We start from the raw sequence: 18,535 nt of genomic DNA, 5'->3' as shown, positions 1-18,535 counted from the left end.
CGACCACGGACCCCACAAGACAAGGGTCCCTCGTTCACTGTAATTAAGGATCTTTTATATCGAGTCACTAATCAGAACCAAGAAGAAAAAAAGCAGTTGATAGTTCCCGAACCTTACAGACAACAAGTCCTACACTTAGCGCACAGCCAGCCAGGGGGTGGCCATTATGGAAGGGAGAAAACAGAAGAATATTTGTTGAGGAAGTTTTATTGGCCGGGGGTTTTTTCACAGATTAGGAGGTTCTGCCAACAATGTCCAAAATGCCAATTGATTGATCCAGGTTCACGGAGAAAGGCCCCCTTGCAACCTCTTCCCATCATTGATGTTCCCTTCTCCAGAATAGGGATGGACCTGGTTGGCCCCCTTTTACCTTCATCCAGAGGTTATCGTTATATCTTGGTATTAGTGGACTACGCCACTAGATACCCTGAGGCTATTCCCCTCTCTAGTATTAGCACCCAGAGTGTCGCCCACGCCATGATTGGGTTCTTTTCCCGAATTGGATTTCCGCGGGAGATCTTAACAGATCAAGGCACCCAATTCATGTCCAACTTGATGACACAAATATGTCAATTATTAGGGATTAAACAATTGCGGACGTCGGTCTATCATCCACAAACCGATGGTTTGGTGGAGAGATATAATCGCACCCTAAAGACACTACTAAAAAAATCCATCTCAGAGACAGGTAAGGACTGGGATAGAAAACTTCCCTTAGTCTTATACGCAATCAGGACCCACGAACAAGCATCTACAGGCCATAGTCCTTTTGAGTTGTTATTTGGGCGACAACCCAGGACCCTACTAGACATGGCCGCGGAAATGTGGGAAGAGGAAGGAGGAGAGAAGACCCTTCTAAACTATACCCGAGACTTAAAAACTCACCTACATACAGTATGGGAAAGCGTTAGGGAACACATGGAGAGGGCCCAGGACAAACAGAAAAGGAATTATGATCGGAATACCCAATTAAGGTCTTTTGCCATAGGAGAGAAAGTATTAATCCTTCTCCCCAGTTCAGACAACAAATTGTTAGCAAAATGGCAGGGACCATACCTTATAACAGGCATAGTAACACCCGTAACCTACAAAATTCAGCTCAACGATAATCCTAATAGATCACAGATCTTCCATGTTAATTTGTTAAAACGATGGGAAGAACCTCCAGCCGAACCAAGGCCAGGATGTCTAGTTAACACTGTTAAGGAGTTGGAGATAGGATGGTGTCCCACTGATCCGCCTGGCGAAAGGGAAATTCCTGTCATAAATACAGACCTCTCTTTTCACCAAAACAGACAGTTAGACAAACTCCTCCATAACCATATCCCGGTGTTCTCATCGATGCCCGGTAGGACCCGATTGGTATACCATAAAATCATCACCCCCCCAGGGAAAACAGTACGGTTAAGGCCGTATCGTATCCCTGAAGCTCGGAAAATCCTCGTAGAAAACGAAATAGAAAAAATGTTAGACCTAGACATCATAGAGCCTTCCCAAAGCCCCTGGTGTTCACCAGTGGTATTGGTACCCAAGCCTGACGGGTCTATACGCTTTTGTATTGACTTTAGACAAGTCAATTCCATATCCCAGTTTGACACCTATCCTCTCCCAAGGATAGACGAATTATTGGAAAGGTTAGGAAAAGCCAAATACATGTCCACCCTCGACTTGACCAAAGGGTATTGGCAGATTCCGTTGGCCCCCGGTGATAGGGGAAAAACGGCTTTCGCTACTCCCTCAGGGTTGTATCACTTTAAGGTACTTCCTTTTGGGTTACACGGCGCTCCTGCAACCTTCCAGCGTCTCATTGATACCATATTACGACCTCATAACAGATACGCGGCAGCCTATCTGGATGACATCGTTATCTTCAGTGAGACTTGGGAAGAACATTTGGTCCACCTCGACAGAATCTTCTCGGCTTTAAGGAAGGCTGGACTAACGGCCAATCCCGCCAAGAGCCGACTAGTTTTTAACGAGATCTCATACCTGGGATATCACATTGGTAAAGGCATAATACGTCCACAAATGAATAAAATCGAAGCCATCCTACACACTAAGGCTCCCGCCACGAAGAAGGAGGTTCGTTCCTTTTTAGGATTAGTGGGGTACTATCGAAGGTTTATTCCTCACTACTCCAGTTTGGCGGCCCCCTTGACAGACCTATTAAAGAAAGGACAACCAAACAACATCACGATCCTAAACCCGATCCAACTGCGTAGTTACCATACTTTACAAAGGTGTCTCACCACTCAACCGATTTTACGGTGCCCTGAGTTTGATAGTCCCTTTCATCTCCAAACAGATGCCTCCGACGTCGGAGTAGGTGCCGTCCTTTTTCAAAAGGACGAAGACGGAATAAGCCACCCCGTTGTCTTCATTAGTCGTAAGTTACTTCCCAGAGAACAAAGGTATCCCATTATAGAGCGGGAGTGTCTTGCCATTAAATGGGCGATCGAAAGCCTCCAATATTACCTCTTAGGACGGCCTTTCCTGTTATATACAGATCATGCACCCCTTACCTGGCTCTCAAAATATAAGGATACCAATAATCGAATATTAAGATGGTTCATAGAACTCCAACCTTTCTCCTTCCAGGTTTGCCATCTCCCTGGTGACCTTATGGGTCAGGCTGACTATTTATCCCGGTTCCCGGGTCTTGCGGGGCTCGAACAGCCCCCTTCATGTGAGGGGATGTGTAGCCGGGCACCTCCGGAAGCCGCGGCTTCGTCAGAGAAGACGGACGCCGACGGATACCCCGGGGGCATCCCAGGAACTCCTGACGTGATGACGTCTAACGTCATCCGTCAGGAAGAAATACGCAAACCAGAAGACGGACAAAGAACGGAGAGAAGAGAAGAGAGAGACGCCGACACCGCGAGGAGGACCTCCGAACACCGCAACCCCCTGCGTCCGGAGGATAACCCTGCCGCGAGAGAAGGAAGACGTACAAAGAACGGAACACCCAGGACGCCTCCCGCCCCTGTACAAGACAAGTCGGGAGACTGCCTGCAAGCCGGCCGCGTCCCTGGAGGGGCGTGGCCCGACCAGGTACGGACGTACCAAGGGTGGAATTGGGGCTACGGGTGGCTGACTGGGCGAAAGGACAACCAGGAGAGGGAGTTAAGGTCCTGCAAAGAGGGGGAGGTGGTATAAATGGGACCCCAGACCCTGCCTATAACTACAACCACGACCTAACCCAGAACCAGCAAGGAAAGCTAAGAGACAGGGGTCACCCAGGAGGACACTATAAGGAACTAAGAGGCATAGCTTCACCTATTCCCCCCCCCCCACTTCCTCGTCCCTCACTTCCTACTAACCATAAAAGAAACAGGAGATAAACTATATTCCCCACTTACCTGTACCTTGTTTTTCTTTCTTCTTTATTTTTTTGGAATCCGGTCCCACTGATCGCCGGGGGAACAAGGCCTCCCTCCACACCGGACCACGCCATTCCCGGAACTCTCGACCCTGAAGAAAGGGGATTCATATTGCTTTCTGGACTCTGACCACACCCCAAAACTTTGCGAGACAAGCTAGTGTCCCCTCCGAGCAGATAGAAATAAAAACACTAACCCCTTAAAACCCTGAGTCTGTCGCCTTATTCCAATATCCTTTCGACTCGGGATAAAGAACCCGCTACAGATACGTTAAGGAAGTACCACATGAAGCTGGAATGTTCACTGCAATAGCGCTGTTGTTTTGCAAAGGAGAGACTGCGTTGCACTGGGGTAGCAGACATTGTCCAACTACTGCTGCATAGTTGAAAAGCCCTACATACTTATGACACTACCAGTGAAATCTATGCCATGTTGCAGGGACGTTTGGCAACAACTTCAGGGCTATCTGCTGACTCTGGAACCCACTGACCCGGACTGATTCACTGTGATACAGTTTTTTGTGAGTATTGAGAACTATACACTGCCCTATCCATAGGTGGACCATACCCATCATCATGTTCCACGATGAGCTCACCAGGAAATCCCCTTTCATTTTGCGAATATCGCTTAAGCTGCTGTTATATACTTATTGTCTTATGATGGCACTTCCAGAACTTTTAATTTGCTGGCATCATTTGTGGATTGTCTACCCACTAATTGGGTTATTTAGTGTATGTTTTTTGTGGTTAGGCAAAATGATAAAGTTTTAAAAAATTAGGACTTCACACCTACTTCCATGGACGCCACGTAAATTTGAGGAAAGGTGGCAAAATCATGACCTAGCTAAAATCTAACCCTGCTATAATACGGTCCTTAACCAGAGAGGCTATTATTAGAACTTTGAAATAATGACAATGCAGCCAAAAATGTTTACCTGAATGTACAGCACCGAAAGGGACAAATTATGTTTTGTAAAAGACCAGTAGTGTACTGAAGTGTGTATATATATATACACACACACACACACACACACACATATATATATACACACACACACACATTCTAATATTCTACACCCCTAAGTAGTTAATTTAAAAAACACAACAAGGTTTAGTAAAGTGAATAAAGGTAGCACTAGCTGCCAGGATTTTGGATCCAGCAGTGTTTATTTTGCTTTGTCGTGGTTTCTGTAAAACGTCATTATAGGGGGACGCTCTCAGGCCTTCCATAAATAAAAATAAATAAATGTATAAATAATGGCAAAAGTAAAAACAATTATCAGCACAAACTGCCTTTGTACCTGGTACTGGATAGTACTACAAACAGATGTGCTCCTTGTGAACTTACCTGGAACAAAGCAAATGGCCTGAAGGGGGTGACAGGCAGGATGCTACAGTAGGTGGAAGAAATGTGTGAATGCGAACAACAAATGCTTTATGAAGAGTGCTGGCTGAGAGCTCCTAAAAGTAAGTATTATATATTATTTATGTCAATTGATAGAGTCTTCCAGACATAAAAAGAGTTCAACAAAATAAATGTAAAAAAAACCTAATTCAAAGGCTGCGTGCATCCCCAAAATAAAATTGGGTACAACCATCAACATCAAAAGCAAACCAAAAAGCACACAAAAAAGGGAGATTTACTTTGTCATCTGCAGAAAAGTGAAAATTTAATATTTGTGCACTTAATACATATGAAAATACAAGAAACATTATGGTACTTGCACAACTAGAGAAAGAAAAACATGGCAGAATAGAACGGAAAGAACCTGGTAAAAAAAAAAAATGTTGAAAAGAAACTCAAGCTACATCCATGTCTGACCAATTACAAGGAGCAATGTAATGAGCTGGTCAAATTATTTGATAATATACTTAAGACATAACACAACAGCAGATGGCAAATATACGCCCTCTACCTGGCTGATACACATCAACCTTACGTTACCTACTGATAATAGTATCCGTTTTCACACCCTCTAGAAAAGACATGAAGAAAATCGCCACAACACAATTCCACCAAACCTAGAAAAAAATCATCTATTGCCTCCTACTTTCCCAATGGAATACAATTAGAATATGTAGGTGCTTACAACCTCTGAACGAAAACAAGCCTAAACATTCCTTACTCCAGTCTAGCTGTGACATCACTAGTCACCTGTTACAAGAAAATGACACAGCTGCTCAGCTGTGATAACTTACTCAAGATGAGCTGTGAAATCACAAGGTCTACTCCTAGACTGAGCAGGTAATGTGAAAGGCAAGTCACTGAGCAGAACATCTGCTTAAAGAAATAAGGAGAGCTACTTTCCCTTCTAAGCTGTTTTCCTGAAAAGAAAAAAGTTATTTTCAGAAAGGAGCCATTTATTGCAGTGAATTTATTTTTCCAGCGTTCATTAAATGAAAGCAGGAATCTGCCAGTTATCACTCATTAGAACTTTAACTATTTTTTAAAGTGACTGCACATAATGTTTTGCAACACATTACTAGCTATATATTTAGGTGTTTCATTTTACACTATAGATTCCACATTTATACCACAGATTTTGCAAACCGTACTCTTTCATATGAAGGAGCAAAAGCTTTTTCCTTGAAGGGGAATGGTGTAACTAAGCATTACAAGGAATAAAACATCCTTTGCTATACACTGAAACAATCCTGCAAGTCATCTAGCAGATCCATGAGCTTATAAAGAAACTCTGACTTTTTGCCTCATTCCTCTATCCTGTGATGGAACCCTTGAGTTACATGCAAAACCATCATATTGTATGGCAGGGTATACTTCATCTCATATCAATTGCTCCCTAGCCCAGTGAACTGTTGCACTGTCCAAACTTCCATAAAGAAGGGAATAAGCAAGTGAATACTGAAAAGAGAAGGGGGAAAAAAACAAAGACTCACCCCGAATGCAACAAAAACAGTTATCATTATCGATGGTCTACCCTTTATGGCATAAACTTTACAGAAGCATTTCGCTAATAAGCTGTATATTTTCACCTATGAAAATAGCCTCCCTAAATAATTATAAATCTGGCCTTCGCTTGGGGCACTGCACAATTTCTTTCAAATACTGAATAAAAATTAAACATGCTAGCTAATTTTGATAAATTAATCTGCAGCTTGGTTTAGTTGACCATGATATACCACTGGTTGGCCTTCTCTCAAATTTTGTTTTTCCGAAATGGGGAGTGACCCAGTTGAGGAAATAAGGGGTGAGGTCCTTAAACAATAGCACAAGTACTGACCCTTGTGAAACCCCAAAAAGAGTTTTACTCAAGTGCAAGAAGTCATTCATTTTCACTCTCTGTAAGAATTCTTAAAGGTAGGGTTGAAACCACTGAAGAACCATTCCACCAAGGCCAAAGTGTGAGAGGATAATAAATAAACAAAATATTACCTCTTATACTATGGATGAAAGAGCCACCAGTTATTTATTTTGTAGCATGTCGGAAGTTACAAGGTCAACTCTCGAGGCAGAATTCCTAATACTCTTCCCCATGAAGAACAATATAATTGGAAAATCTGACTTTAAACTTTAGTGTCCTACACAATAAACTAGTTCAGCCTAGAGTAAGACCTTCAATACTCAATTATCAGGCCCACACAGAAGGATGAACCATGTTAGCGTTATATAGTGGATTTGGAGAGCAAATACAATAACATGAGGACAATTAGAGCAATCTAATTGGGACTATAAGAATTAATTTCCCTAAGTAAAGCATATACAGGTTTGAGGTTGAGCCCCCACCACACATGGGCCAAATAGTATAGTGTGAAACCAAACAAGAGGACAAGGATGTACTCCCATTGATAAAAGAGGTTGTTTGAAACCGAATGATGCAAAAAAGCACCGCTATTGGACACTTATTAATGTTGGAAAATATATGTATCATTATGTTGGACGCTTATCTATGTTGACAGAAAAGCACTAATACTACAGGAAGCAGAAATGATGGTGTTTACGCTTTCAGTTATGTTGTTTAATTTACCACTTATGTCACGTTTCATGCATTTTAATTTCAGTGTTTGTTGAGTAAAAAAGAAGAAATAATTTGTTTTGCTGTATCAAGTGTTACGTGGAATCATCAGTAATTCACACATTTGGCTGTGCATGTCTGTCCTGTATGTCCGGTCATGATCACAGGCACAAAGGTGTGAGGACAGATCACAAAGAAGTGCATTCAAATACGCTAAACTAGAGATTGTTAAACCCAGATACAAGATAATAAAGTAACCTGTGGTTCTTTCATCCATGGTATAAGGGGTGATATTACAATTATTTATTATCCTCTCACACTCTGGCAGAATGGTTTTTCGGTGGTTCTAAGCTCATCTTTAAGATTGCTTACAGAGAGTGAAAATTAATGGCATCTTGTAAATGAGTAAAAACTCTGTTTGGGGCTCCACAATGGTTAGTACTGGTGCTGATCTCATTTACCTTTTTTTCTGAGCCCCTCTTACCACCAATGTGGACAACACACAGATTTAGATTAGGATTAAGGACATCTCCATTAGTCTTATAAAGGACTGGCTCTCTAAAGAACAAACTTCCATGGTTAGAGGCAAACTATCAAGAATTCCGTTTTGCTCTGATTCAGTTTCAATAAGCCCAGGAAAAGGAGCAAATATACAGCTTATATGCGTTACAGAATTAGGTATTTAGTCTGAGCTCCCACAGAATCCCAAATCTCTGTGTTTCACATTAGACAACATACGACAGTTAGAGGTCTAAACAAGATCATGGGTAAAGGATAATCAGCGTCAGCTCAGATACACTGAATCAGTCAAGATATGCAGACCCAAAGAAGATATTAAATAAATTCCCTGGTAACCGTAAAAACTAAAATTTGGAGGGGGATGGGTGTGGTGGTCGCTATCCTTACTGGCCACCCTGCCATCCCAACAGCCCCACTGTAAGCAGTCAATAAACGAAAATTTGAGATCTAGTACACCAATGCTAATTTAAGTCTAAATAACACTATTTGGCTGTCCTTTCAAATCTACAAGGCATTTTATTCAAAGCTGTGACAGTGAACACTGCACGAGTTAAAAAATAAAAATAAAAAAAAAATAAAAACTTAAATCTCAGCCAGATTGAAACACATTCTCAGAACCAACACACTACAATTGGAAACAGTGATGCAACAAAACCTTCAAACAAACCTGCTCCTCTTTAGGTTTTACTCCAAAAGGATGGAACAACATCTATTTAAGAACTGATAATGAACCATTCTTCACATCATCCAAAAACTGGTTTAATATAACATGATTGTGTCCAAAACTTTTTTTTTTCCCCCAATTATGACTTAAAAAGCAGTTACCCAGGATGACAATAGGCGCCTTTCAGTTTTTTCAAAGCCACCTAACGCTAAATACAAAAATTGTAAACGCAACTTCTGTCCTACTAGCTTAAACCGTAGCCACATGCTTGTCCTCACTGTTTTTTTTACCCTTAGTGAACATTAAAGTTGTAACTGAACCACATCTTAAACCTAAAGAAACGTTTACTAGTACACTCTTAGATTACGAATGCATTGTAGCTAGTTCTAAACATTTTTAAAACTCTTACTGCGCAGCTGGCAAATTCAGGAACGCGAGATGAGTGACATCACAGTTCCTCATCCACCACAGCTGAATGAAAAAAGAGAGACGAGAGGTCTGCAGCAACAAAATATAGACCATACTTGTCCTTTTCATTGCCATTAGGTGGTATGAATAACTATTTGGAGGCACTGTAGGTATTTCAAGTAACCCGGTAGTGTTTACTCCGCACAATAAGATACTATGCAGTTCTCTCTGGGGTGATATATATATATATATCCCAATGCATTGGAAGCTGCAAGGAAACAGGGACCTGTAGGGGCTCATAGTATTTATTTCTTTTAACGTTTCACTTATTTACTTATTATTTGTGAACAGTTGTTTGGACGGGTTGATTATAGTAGTAGTTGGCACATATATTTTGTACGCGATTGTTTCTACACAAAGTGATAAATATACATCTATATTATCTTTTGAGAACAATTCCAGTGGTGGGGTGTCAAAGGAATCTTGTTTGGATTTATGGATGTGAAGCGTCAATCATGTGAAGGTTAGTTTTTTTTTTTTCCCATCTTTTGGTCTCATTTCAAAGCTATTGGACATTATTTTTGGAGGTATTGGTCATATATTGGGAATTTTACCCTGCATTAACGTGTACAACACATTGCTAGAAACACTAGAAGATGGTGGTTTGTCGGACACTGAATGTGAATTTCTACTTCAGTGTATATATACAAATGAGGTAAACTGAGTTATGACTAATTAATTAGTTTTGTTCGTATATGTACATTAGATTATATTTGGGTGGTGCAGAGTTTGTGTCCAGTGACGCCTCACCGTGATGTAAGGGAACATATTTATTTTTGTTTGCGGTCCTTCAGTGTTTAACACATTGATTTTGGGACACCTCATTGGTATTTTCGTGGTTTAATGTATTAAGACAGCTCGTGAGGTGAAATGAGTTTGTGTAACATTTGGGCAAGTCTTGTTTCACTTTTTATTGCAAACGCACTTGATAAACAAAGGGTATCCCGGCAACAGGTCATGCCGCCAAGACCCATAGCGATCAAAACGCATTAATGTTTCTCTTTCCTCTGCCAAACAAAAGGATTGTCATCACATACCAACTAAGTGGCTCGCTTCTGCACTATCAAATGAGTGTGGTTTGCATTGTGAAATATAGCGGTGGATGCCCACACATGAGCCCAGACCCCTAAGGCGGGGAGCCTTTGATGTGATGTGATTTGAACTTTAATGTATTATATATATATATATATATATATATATATATATACATATACATACACACACACACAGAAAGAAAGTTGTTATTGCGGGGCATCTAATTTGCAGACTGAAATCAGTAAAGCAGTATCTTTTTCAGACATCATTTTAATAGCAGGCAGTGTGTTATTATACAAAAGAACATTTCTTTTACAGAGCCTTAAATAATGAAAGCAGCTGCATTTAAATCAGACTTTGCAAGTACTATGAGCATATATCACTGGAAAAAACAAAGGTTAGAGTGACGTTATACTAAGGTAAAAATGTTAGGATAAATTTAACATTTTAAACTAACAAAGCAAAATCAACACAATCCATGTTGAAATTCACCATTTATTTCATGTAACTATAATTCACATCCAAAGTCAAGGTTTTAGCCGGCTCAAGACCCATTACAATAAGCCCACTCGCACATGTGAGGTACTGCTTTTAACACTAGAAGTGTGGGAACACTAAGATTTTTTTGGTGTTCACAAATTTCAGAACTTTGTCAGAGAAATGTGAGGGAATTCGGTTTCTTTATATATTTGCAAGACATTGTGGGTAAGGCTAAGGGCTGGCATTAACACAAGCCAAACAATCAAGGACTGATGTAGGTGTGTAATTTTCAGAAGTGTCTAGAGTTGCTAGTTTTCTCTATGCGCTTATCGACCCAGGGACCAAACACCATGCCTACCCACAACACAATTCCAAGCTGCTTTCTTACACTTTCCTGGGCTTTTCCCATCTCAGATTATAGTCCCTGTTATACATGTGACGTACCATTTTCTTTGCCAGAAGGCTAGCAACACAGAATGATACCACACTTCCAATTCTCTAATGAATTCCCCAATATTTTGTTTTCCTACTGTAAGTCAGTGTCTGCAAAAATACTTTATTTTTTAATCCTCAGAATTATCTTGCATTATGGGAAATCCAGAATATAGACTGGTTCAGATGATATCCTATCTATGAACTAAGATTCCAGAGGCAATTCAAAAACAGATACTTTTTATTCACTCAATATTTGCATTCATTAGAGTTTACATTATCAAGTGATCGGCAGTCAGTATACACTAGATTGTTGGCTCTGGGTATTGTGGCTGTGTGAACAAACTATGAATACTATACTTTGCTAGGACATAAAATTCTGTGCCCCAACATGAAGCTTAACAGGATTTTTATTAGGTGAAGGAAAAATGCAAAACATGTTGCCTTGCTGGGGCACGGAATTGTACGTCTGTCCTCCCAAAAGGGAGCAATCCTAATGTATGGACTTTTTCATAGGCTAAAAGAAATATCCATATAGTATCTAGCTCTTTGAATGGGCACATACACAGCTCCTTTGTTTCACAGTGCTTTTATTGCACAGAGAAGCATGATGAAACAGAGGTGTTAACTCAAATGCAATCAAGAAGTGGAGACTAGAAGGGGAGGGACTAAGAAGAATCCTAGATCACCCTCTTCCAATCTCTACTTTCTGGTTCAATTCTTATGCTGGTGAGAAGCTGGGTCGCTTCCTCCACCCTCTTCCTCTAAATCAACAAAAAAGGCTGATATGGCTGATGGGATAACTAGGTAGGAGGTGGGGAAATTAGGAGCTGCCCTTTGGCATTCCCATAGCCCCACTCAGGAGCCTGATGATTGGAAGGCCCTCTTAGGGGCTAAAGAATGCCTCCTATGGCATTCAGCTTTGCGTGTGATGTCATTTGAGACACCACATACGTTTCAACAAGGCAGCCCGGAAGGTAGCAAAGAGTTGCTTCATTCCGAAGTTTAGCAGTGCTTAGAAGGGAACATGCACTGCTAGACTGCTCCCAAACAAACCAACACCAAGAGGAGTTGGTCCCCAAATGTGGGGGGTGGGAAAAAAGGCATCCTGAATTGCAGTACATTCCCGAATGGAGCTCGAAAGGCCATGGTGCTTGGATCTTTTGTTTTGATACTAGCTCCCATTCCTGGAAGTTTTCTAACATTTCAGAGTGACTGGCCATGGGTGGCATGGCATCACAGATGGGAAGATAAAGAGGAAACAGGGAAATATAAGAGATGCCATATGGCTCGAATTCTCCAGGAACAAAACTCTCTAATTAATTCATAGGGTGCTCTTCCTATTCATCTTGCACAGAAACTGCAGAAATGATGGTTGCGCAACTAGCACCTCTCCACTAATATTATCCCAGGGCTTCCGTCACTGTTTGGGCGTGCGGTTTCTCTGCAAATGCACTTTTTTGTCCATAGGAAAACTTCTTACCCTGTGGAGAAAGCCTTCCCTAAACCCACAACATGCCCGAGAATTATTTGTTCTCGTTTTCATCCTTGAAGGGGTGTTACTTTCACCATTCCAGGGTGGAAATGGGTTGAATCTGACTTTCCGGATGTTTGCAAATCTTTAGGTTTGCGGCTGTTCCTAAACATTTAAGTCACACCTGGAAGTGCCCATTTCCCAACCCTTGAGCAGGATTTATTACTGCAGATTGTTGCCCTTCCAGAAATCCACGTACCACACGAATTGACATCTGCCAGGAACCACTTTGTGAATTTCTGGCAGGCATAATGAGGCAAATTCTGCCACATTTCCCTTCGTGAATAGTGCCCTATATGTTTAGGGCCATAAACAGTAGAAAACAGAGTCTTATTTAGATACATGCTTACAGCAACCCACATGGTTCTAATCAATGGTCTTAATATTTGTTAAACCATCCAGTGGGTGCCACGTTTCTTATCAAAATTACAGAGTGGTAGATTCAGAAGGGAGGGTGATTTAAGACTAACAATATAGTTATTTGTGAGCCTCGTTGCTCTTTATAAAGGAAGGGATGGTTACTTGTTTGTACAAAAGTCAATAAAAATGCTATGGCTTGTGATTCAGAGGCAAATGACACCCTGGTGTGTAGAAAAGTGCCAAATGTATAATTAATAATATGCCCATTGTTGAAAGATGATCTTCAGATAAGAAGGGATGTTAATTATTTGTATAGAAATCCCTAGAAATGCATAGGCTGAAGGTGGCACCCTATTAGTGTCACAAGACTAGAAGCATCTTGCTTAGTGCAGTCCAATTACACGTAGAAAGCGTGGTGGGGTATACAAATTATAAACAAACAAATATATGAGGGCCAAGTTGATCATTATAAAGGAAGGGATAGTTAATTACTAGTACGGATCACCATAGGAATGCACTGGTTGGAAGTGGCACTTCAGCATCATACTTCAGCAAAACAAAGAAAATAAAGATTATTGGCAACTGATTCCAAAAGGATTTTCGAAGAGTATGGTCTTTATGAAGAAAAATCCAAGGGTTGGGTTGTGAACCAATTTGGCTTGTACATAGAAAAAGTATAGTTGCTTAATTGGCAGTAACTGCACAGAAATACACTGGACTGAACATCATTCTTTTGGTGCCACCTGCTGCGACAAATCCCCTTTGGCGCAGGAAAATAACACACAAGTATTGAAAAGGGGAGCCTGATTAATAATAAAATTTTGGTGAGCAAAGTCGATCTTCTTACAGAAAAGGATGGTTATTTATTTAGCTACAACTCAGTATGAATGAACTGCCTCGAGTGTGCCGTGTTTAATGCTGTGATTTGGTGGAAATGTTTCTTAGCTCCAGATTCATAGAAGAGTACGAAGGACTGCATTGACTTCAGAGTGGAGCCAGTTTAATGCCATATAATGTGATGTTTTTATCAGCTCGAGCAAATAACATATAGGCTGTGCAGAGGACTGTTCCATTTATAAGTAAGAATCTCATTATTTGTGAGCCAACTTGATATTTATAAAGGAAAAGAATGTTTACTTATTTGTATATGTGTAAAGAAATGCAGTGGAGAAAGGGTGGATACTTAGGTGCCACTGTTTGATGGAAATGTTGCTTGGCTCTGGCCGAACTACATGGATTTTGTAAAAGGGTATGGGCTTAATGAAAAAGAAGCACAAGGACGTGTGAGCAAATGGGACTTTTGCAGAAAAAAAGTACAGTTACCTATTACACCATAAATGAATTTAAAAAAGCAGAATTCATTTGGTGTCAAATGGCATGACAAATCGTGTTAGCCTCAGACAACTTACACAAATTTATGATTTAAATGCAGCTATGCGCATTATTTAATGCTCAGAGAACAATGTGCTGCTTCCTGTGAATAAGATGTTAACTTCTGCCTGCAAATAAAAAGCTGGCCCAATAAGATCTCAACTTTTAGTATCATACAACTCGCCGCAGTTTGCCTTTTTGAAACCAATACTTCTAGCAGTCGAAGTGCATAAAGAAAAGTATGGGAACTGTGATCCGGAGCCCAATGATGCAGGGTCAGCGAGTGTGGGGGCTGGGTTCAATGACATGGATTAAAAGTGCAAAATATTCTAGAACTATTTTGTTGGCCTTTCATCTACAGGTAACTACATATAAAATATAATGAACATACCATAAATGAAAAATAAACGCATCTTATAATAATTTGTGAGAAATGCATTTTCTGGTAGGAAAGTTTGGTTGGTTAATGTGATCATTCCTGATTTCTGTGGGTGTAATTGGACAGTCACTTATTTGAATCCTGATCGGTGCATAGGGGGAAATACTGACGTCTATTTGTAGGGCTAAGAGGCCCAAGCTGTGACAGGAAGCACTGTGAATATGCAAGTCATTCGTTAAAAAAATATAATAAACACAGTACAACAAAGGTTGCACATAATATAAATAGGCTGTTGCAAAAAGACGGAGTTTAAATGTTTACAGGGTTTTCAAACGTTATGTTTCTAATAACATGCTGACTGTACTCAGTGCAAATCGTTTCAAAGGTTTCCGTTAAAAGTAAACATTACAGATTCTATCAATTAAAGCCTAGACTGACTGAAAAGCCGACTTTTGCTTTGTTGATTAACCTTTGCATTTCTTTCACATAGCAGGTATCCTGAAAAGGAGGCTTGCTTTTCTCTAGCTGACTCTCCCTTCTCTCAATTCACAGCAAAGGAGGCCCCTGGTCCCTTTTTTTTTTACCTGCAGCAACCGAGCCCTTCAAGGACGGCTGTTTTAAAATAAAAAGTAAGAACTCTTTTGATCAAATTAGTGAAGCTTGGGAACGTCGTTCCTCTACCCACTTCGATATCTGCACGTATAAGTAACCGCAGGACAACATCCAAATGTTCTGAAACAGGCTGAATATCGGTGGAGGGGGCGGGGACAGCAGCCAGCTTCTTCACCTCATCTCCGTGAAGACAAACACCTCCAAAAGCAGTTGATGGTGACAAGAAGGGAGACCTCGCCTGACGCCCTGTGTACAACTCGTACCATACAAATAACTGCACGTACCAAGTACTTTCAGGGCGAAAGCACTAATGGAAACCCAAGAAAAAAAAACAGAAAGCAAACTGAGGTTAAGGAGACCATTCCTCCAGAAAGGTAAATCAAAATTTCCTATCTGAGACGTTAGGGTTAGACTGTAGAACAGAGATCGAAAGCGGTCTATATTTTACCGACTCTATAAAAAAAATAATAGACATTTAAAACTATATTGAAGTTATTTTACTCGGACTGTCCCGCCGAGGGACAAAGCAACGGTGCATTTTCCAAACACAAGTGACACAGGGCAATCCCTGTATTTACAGAACAGCTGAACTGGCGCTTTGCGGGTCCTGGCAGTAAGCAACTGAGAGCATCTCCTGTGTCCCCTGAGCGGGCTTAAATCAAAACAGCCAAGCCCCTCCCTGACCCATTGAGGGCGCGCAGCCCATGTGGTACCCCCTCAATAGGTGAGATCGTACTTCACTCACCGGCCTCGCAGAAGCACCAGGGGCGACGCAGGCCTAGGACAAGAGTTTTAAGAGAGGTACCATCCAAAGCCGTATTCGGCCTACTGTACCACACAGCAGGACGGAGAGCGGCAGGGGGGCGGGGCTCCGAGCGAGGGAGAGTGTCTAGGACCGCGCGGAACGCACAGATAGGTGACGTATCACGACGAACAAGCACGTCGAGAGGTTCTCGGCTACAGAGTGCACCAAATAATGCTGTGGTATGAGCAGTCAATTTACAAGCGCGAACCCCATTCAAACAAACACAAGCAGTGTTGCAGCAAAACTCACAGCGAGGGCACTTGTAGTGTACATGGATCACACAGCCAATGAAAATGCCCCAATAGGTACGTAGCTAGTTTCGGTCACCGTCCTATAACTCGTCCTGTCAGCCAATAACCAACTGATGAGAGTTTACCCAGCCACTTGAATGCCACGACCGAGAACTCCCTCGGCAAATCCAATGTCAAGAAAATTCTTCAACCAATCCAATCTCTTCACAACATTCCCCTTACAGATAGAATATGTTTGGGCCTGCCTGATTGGCTGTGAGCCGTTCCGTGGCGGGACTTTGGTGTTCTCCAACAACACATAGATATTTGTGTTTCAAACGCTTTCCAAAACATATTCAGAATATGACGGGGGAAGGTAAATGTTGCTAATACTATTCTACATGCTAACATCCGGGCAGCGCTAAGAGGGCGATTTGAGAAAAAAATGAAGGGATTGGGTTTGTGTAGAGGAACTTTTTAGAGGGAGAAAAGTTAAATGAAGTCCTTTTTGTTTGTTTTTTCGCCTGAACAGGGAGTGTTGAAATATATAAGGTGTCTACCACAAACTTACATCTACCGGTCAATGGGGACGTGTACAGGAGCGTAGCTTCGTCAGTAAAATTGGAGGAGTGAGAACTTCAGATTTTCCGACCGTCAGACTGGCATGTAATGTTTAAATACATTATACGACAAGCAGGGTATATGGGTGAAGGGAGCATAAGAGGCAGTGGAAAGCACGAGGAATGTGGATTGGTAGGGATACTAAAGAGAGGGAAAACACATTGTTTTGCAAAATTACCAATATTTCTGACGACTTTAAAAACTGAGGGAGAGAGTGTGCGTTTTTGTCTGTATGTAAAAATCCCTGGCAAAATCCGGTAGACATCTCACCATAACTGACTGAAACTATTAATCAGAAAATTCATTTGTTAGGGGGGTGTAGCACTCCACAAACCAACCCTGAAGCTACGCCCTGGACATGTACTTAAGCAGAATATATTGTAAACCTTTCTCGTTAAAGAAAGGGCTCTCTTTCTCTCTTCTTTGGAAGTCTGAGCCCCCAGTACAAAGTCCTGGTCTTCCAAACGTGAGCCATTGCACCCAAAGTTAAGTAAAAACCATTAGTCCAACCCTCTTTGGGCAACGTACTATCAGGGCAATTGTACAGCCAAGTGACAGGCATTTGTTGTTAGTGCCACCTGTTGGAGTCTGCCACCACCACTTCCTGCTTGCGCTAGCTTGATTGAGGTCTACCGATTTTAATTTTTTCCAAGTAATTTTGTTAAAGCATGACAAGACTGATCGCAATTTATTTCAAACAGAAAATGGGTTCTAAGGGTGTTAAGGCGTAGTTCTGAAAAGAACGCCTCTTAGAACTTTTGGGAGTTTCCAGGATATAAAGGTCCTGCACTTCTACTGAGCCCTAGAGGCGAGGTCTTTGAGGTAGATAATGTATAATATTATGAAATGCACTTTTAATAAAAATAGCATACATTAAAATTAGCGTTATTAGAGTCAATACTGAGAGTTTGGTTTCTATATTCAAGGTTTGTTAATCCTTGATTAGGTTTTGTTAATCATTCATTAAAATCTTTATTGGCAAATAATTGAAATCAATGCAAATTACAGAACAAAGCATATAGCATGTCCCATAAAGATCTAATCCATAATCTCATTTAGTTTCAGGAAATTAAAGTTCAGCAGAACGCTTACAAAGTTTGTGTCTCAGATGTTAAAGCATGTAGTTTTTAGTCAAGTATCTCACTGAGAATTTCAGTAGAATCACAATAGAATCAAGCAAGATAAAGTTAGTCTCAGAATAAATCCAAGATATCAGCAAAGAGAATAGGACAAAATGTGTCAGAGATAGAGTGCTGTCTCTCAGAAGATTAATAGGGAATCTTAACAAGCAAGGGGAGTCTAGCCTTCTCAATCAACTTTCTTACCTTAGTCCAGGAACACATTTTAATAATAATATACACTGCAATAAATTATAAAGCTTGAGTAGATAATCTTGGGCTCAGGCCAGTCAGCGCTTTAAGTCTTCATGTGAACAGGGCAGCTTCAGTCGCAATGGCACGCTTTAACAAAGAACATTCTAAATACACAATACATTTAACTATTATCTAATCAGCAATAACATGCGCACATGTTTGTCCACCAGTCATTGTCTATGAAGGAAAGAACAATTAAGCGAGCATGATACATTTTTCAAATGATTTAATTTCCATTCTCACATAACTTCTAGCAAAGCCATTTCATAAAGTAACAGATTTAAGATTAATGTAACTTT

General features: G+C 40.9%; 1 protein-coding gene across 5 annotated transcripts in view; it reads right to left on the bottom strand.

The window, feature by feature from the left end:
• SCML2 (Scm polycomb group protein like 2) overlaps nucleotides 1-16,372 on the bottom strand; it is a 685,095-nt gene extending 668,723 nt beyond the window's left edge. For 3 of the 5 annotated variants that reach the window (XM_069204519.1, XM_069204523.1, XM_069204520.1), the window contains exon 1: nucleotides 15,953-16,232. The gene's annotated coding sequence lies outside the window, so the exon portion shown is untranslated. Of the gene's footprint in view, nucleotides 1-15,952; nucleotides 16,233-16,261 lie in introns of those variants that run through there. The other 2 variants (XM_069204521.1, XM_069204522.1) reach the window with 2 other exon arrangements.
• Nucleotides 16,373-18,535: the final 2,163 nt, after the last annotated feature.

The sequence above is a fragment of the Pleurodeles waltl genome, chromosome 8 (assembly GCF_031143425.1).
Source record: "Pleurodeles waltl isolate 20211129_DDA chromosome 8, aPleWal1.hap1.20221129, whole genome shotgun sequence".
NCBI classification, from domain to species: domain Eukaryota; kingdom Metazoa; phylum Chordata; class Amphibia; order Caudata; family Salamandridae; genus Pleurodeles; species Pleurodeles waltl.
This window is presented reverse-complemented; position numbering and strand designations above follow the sequence as displayed.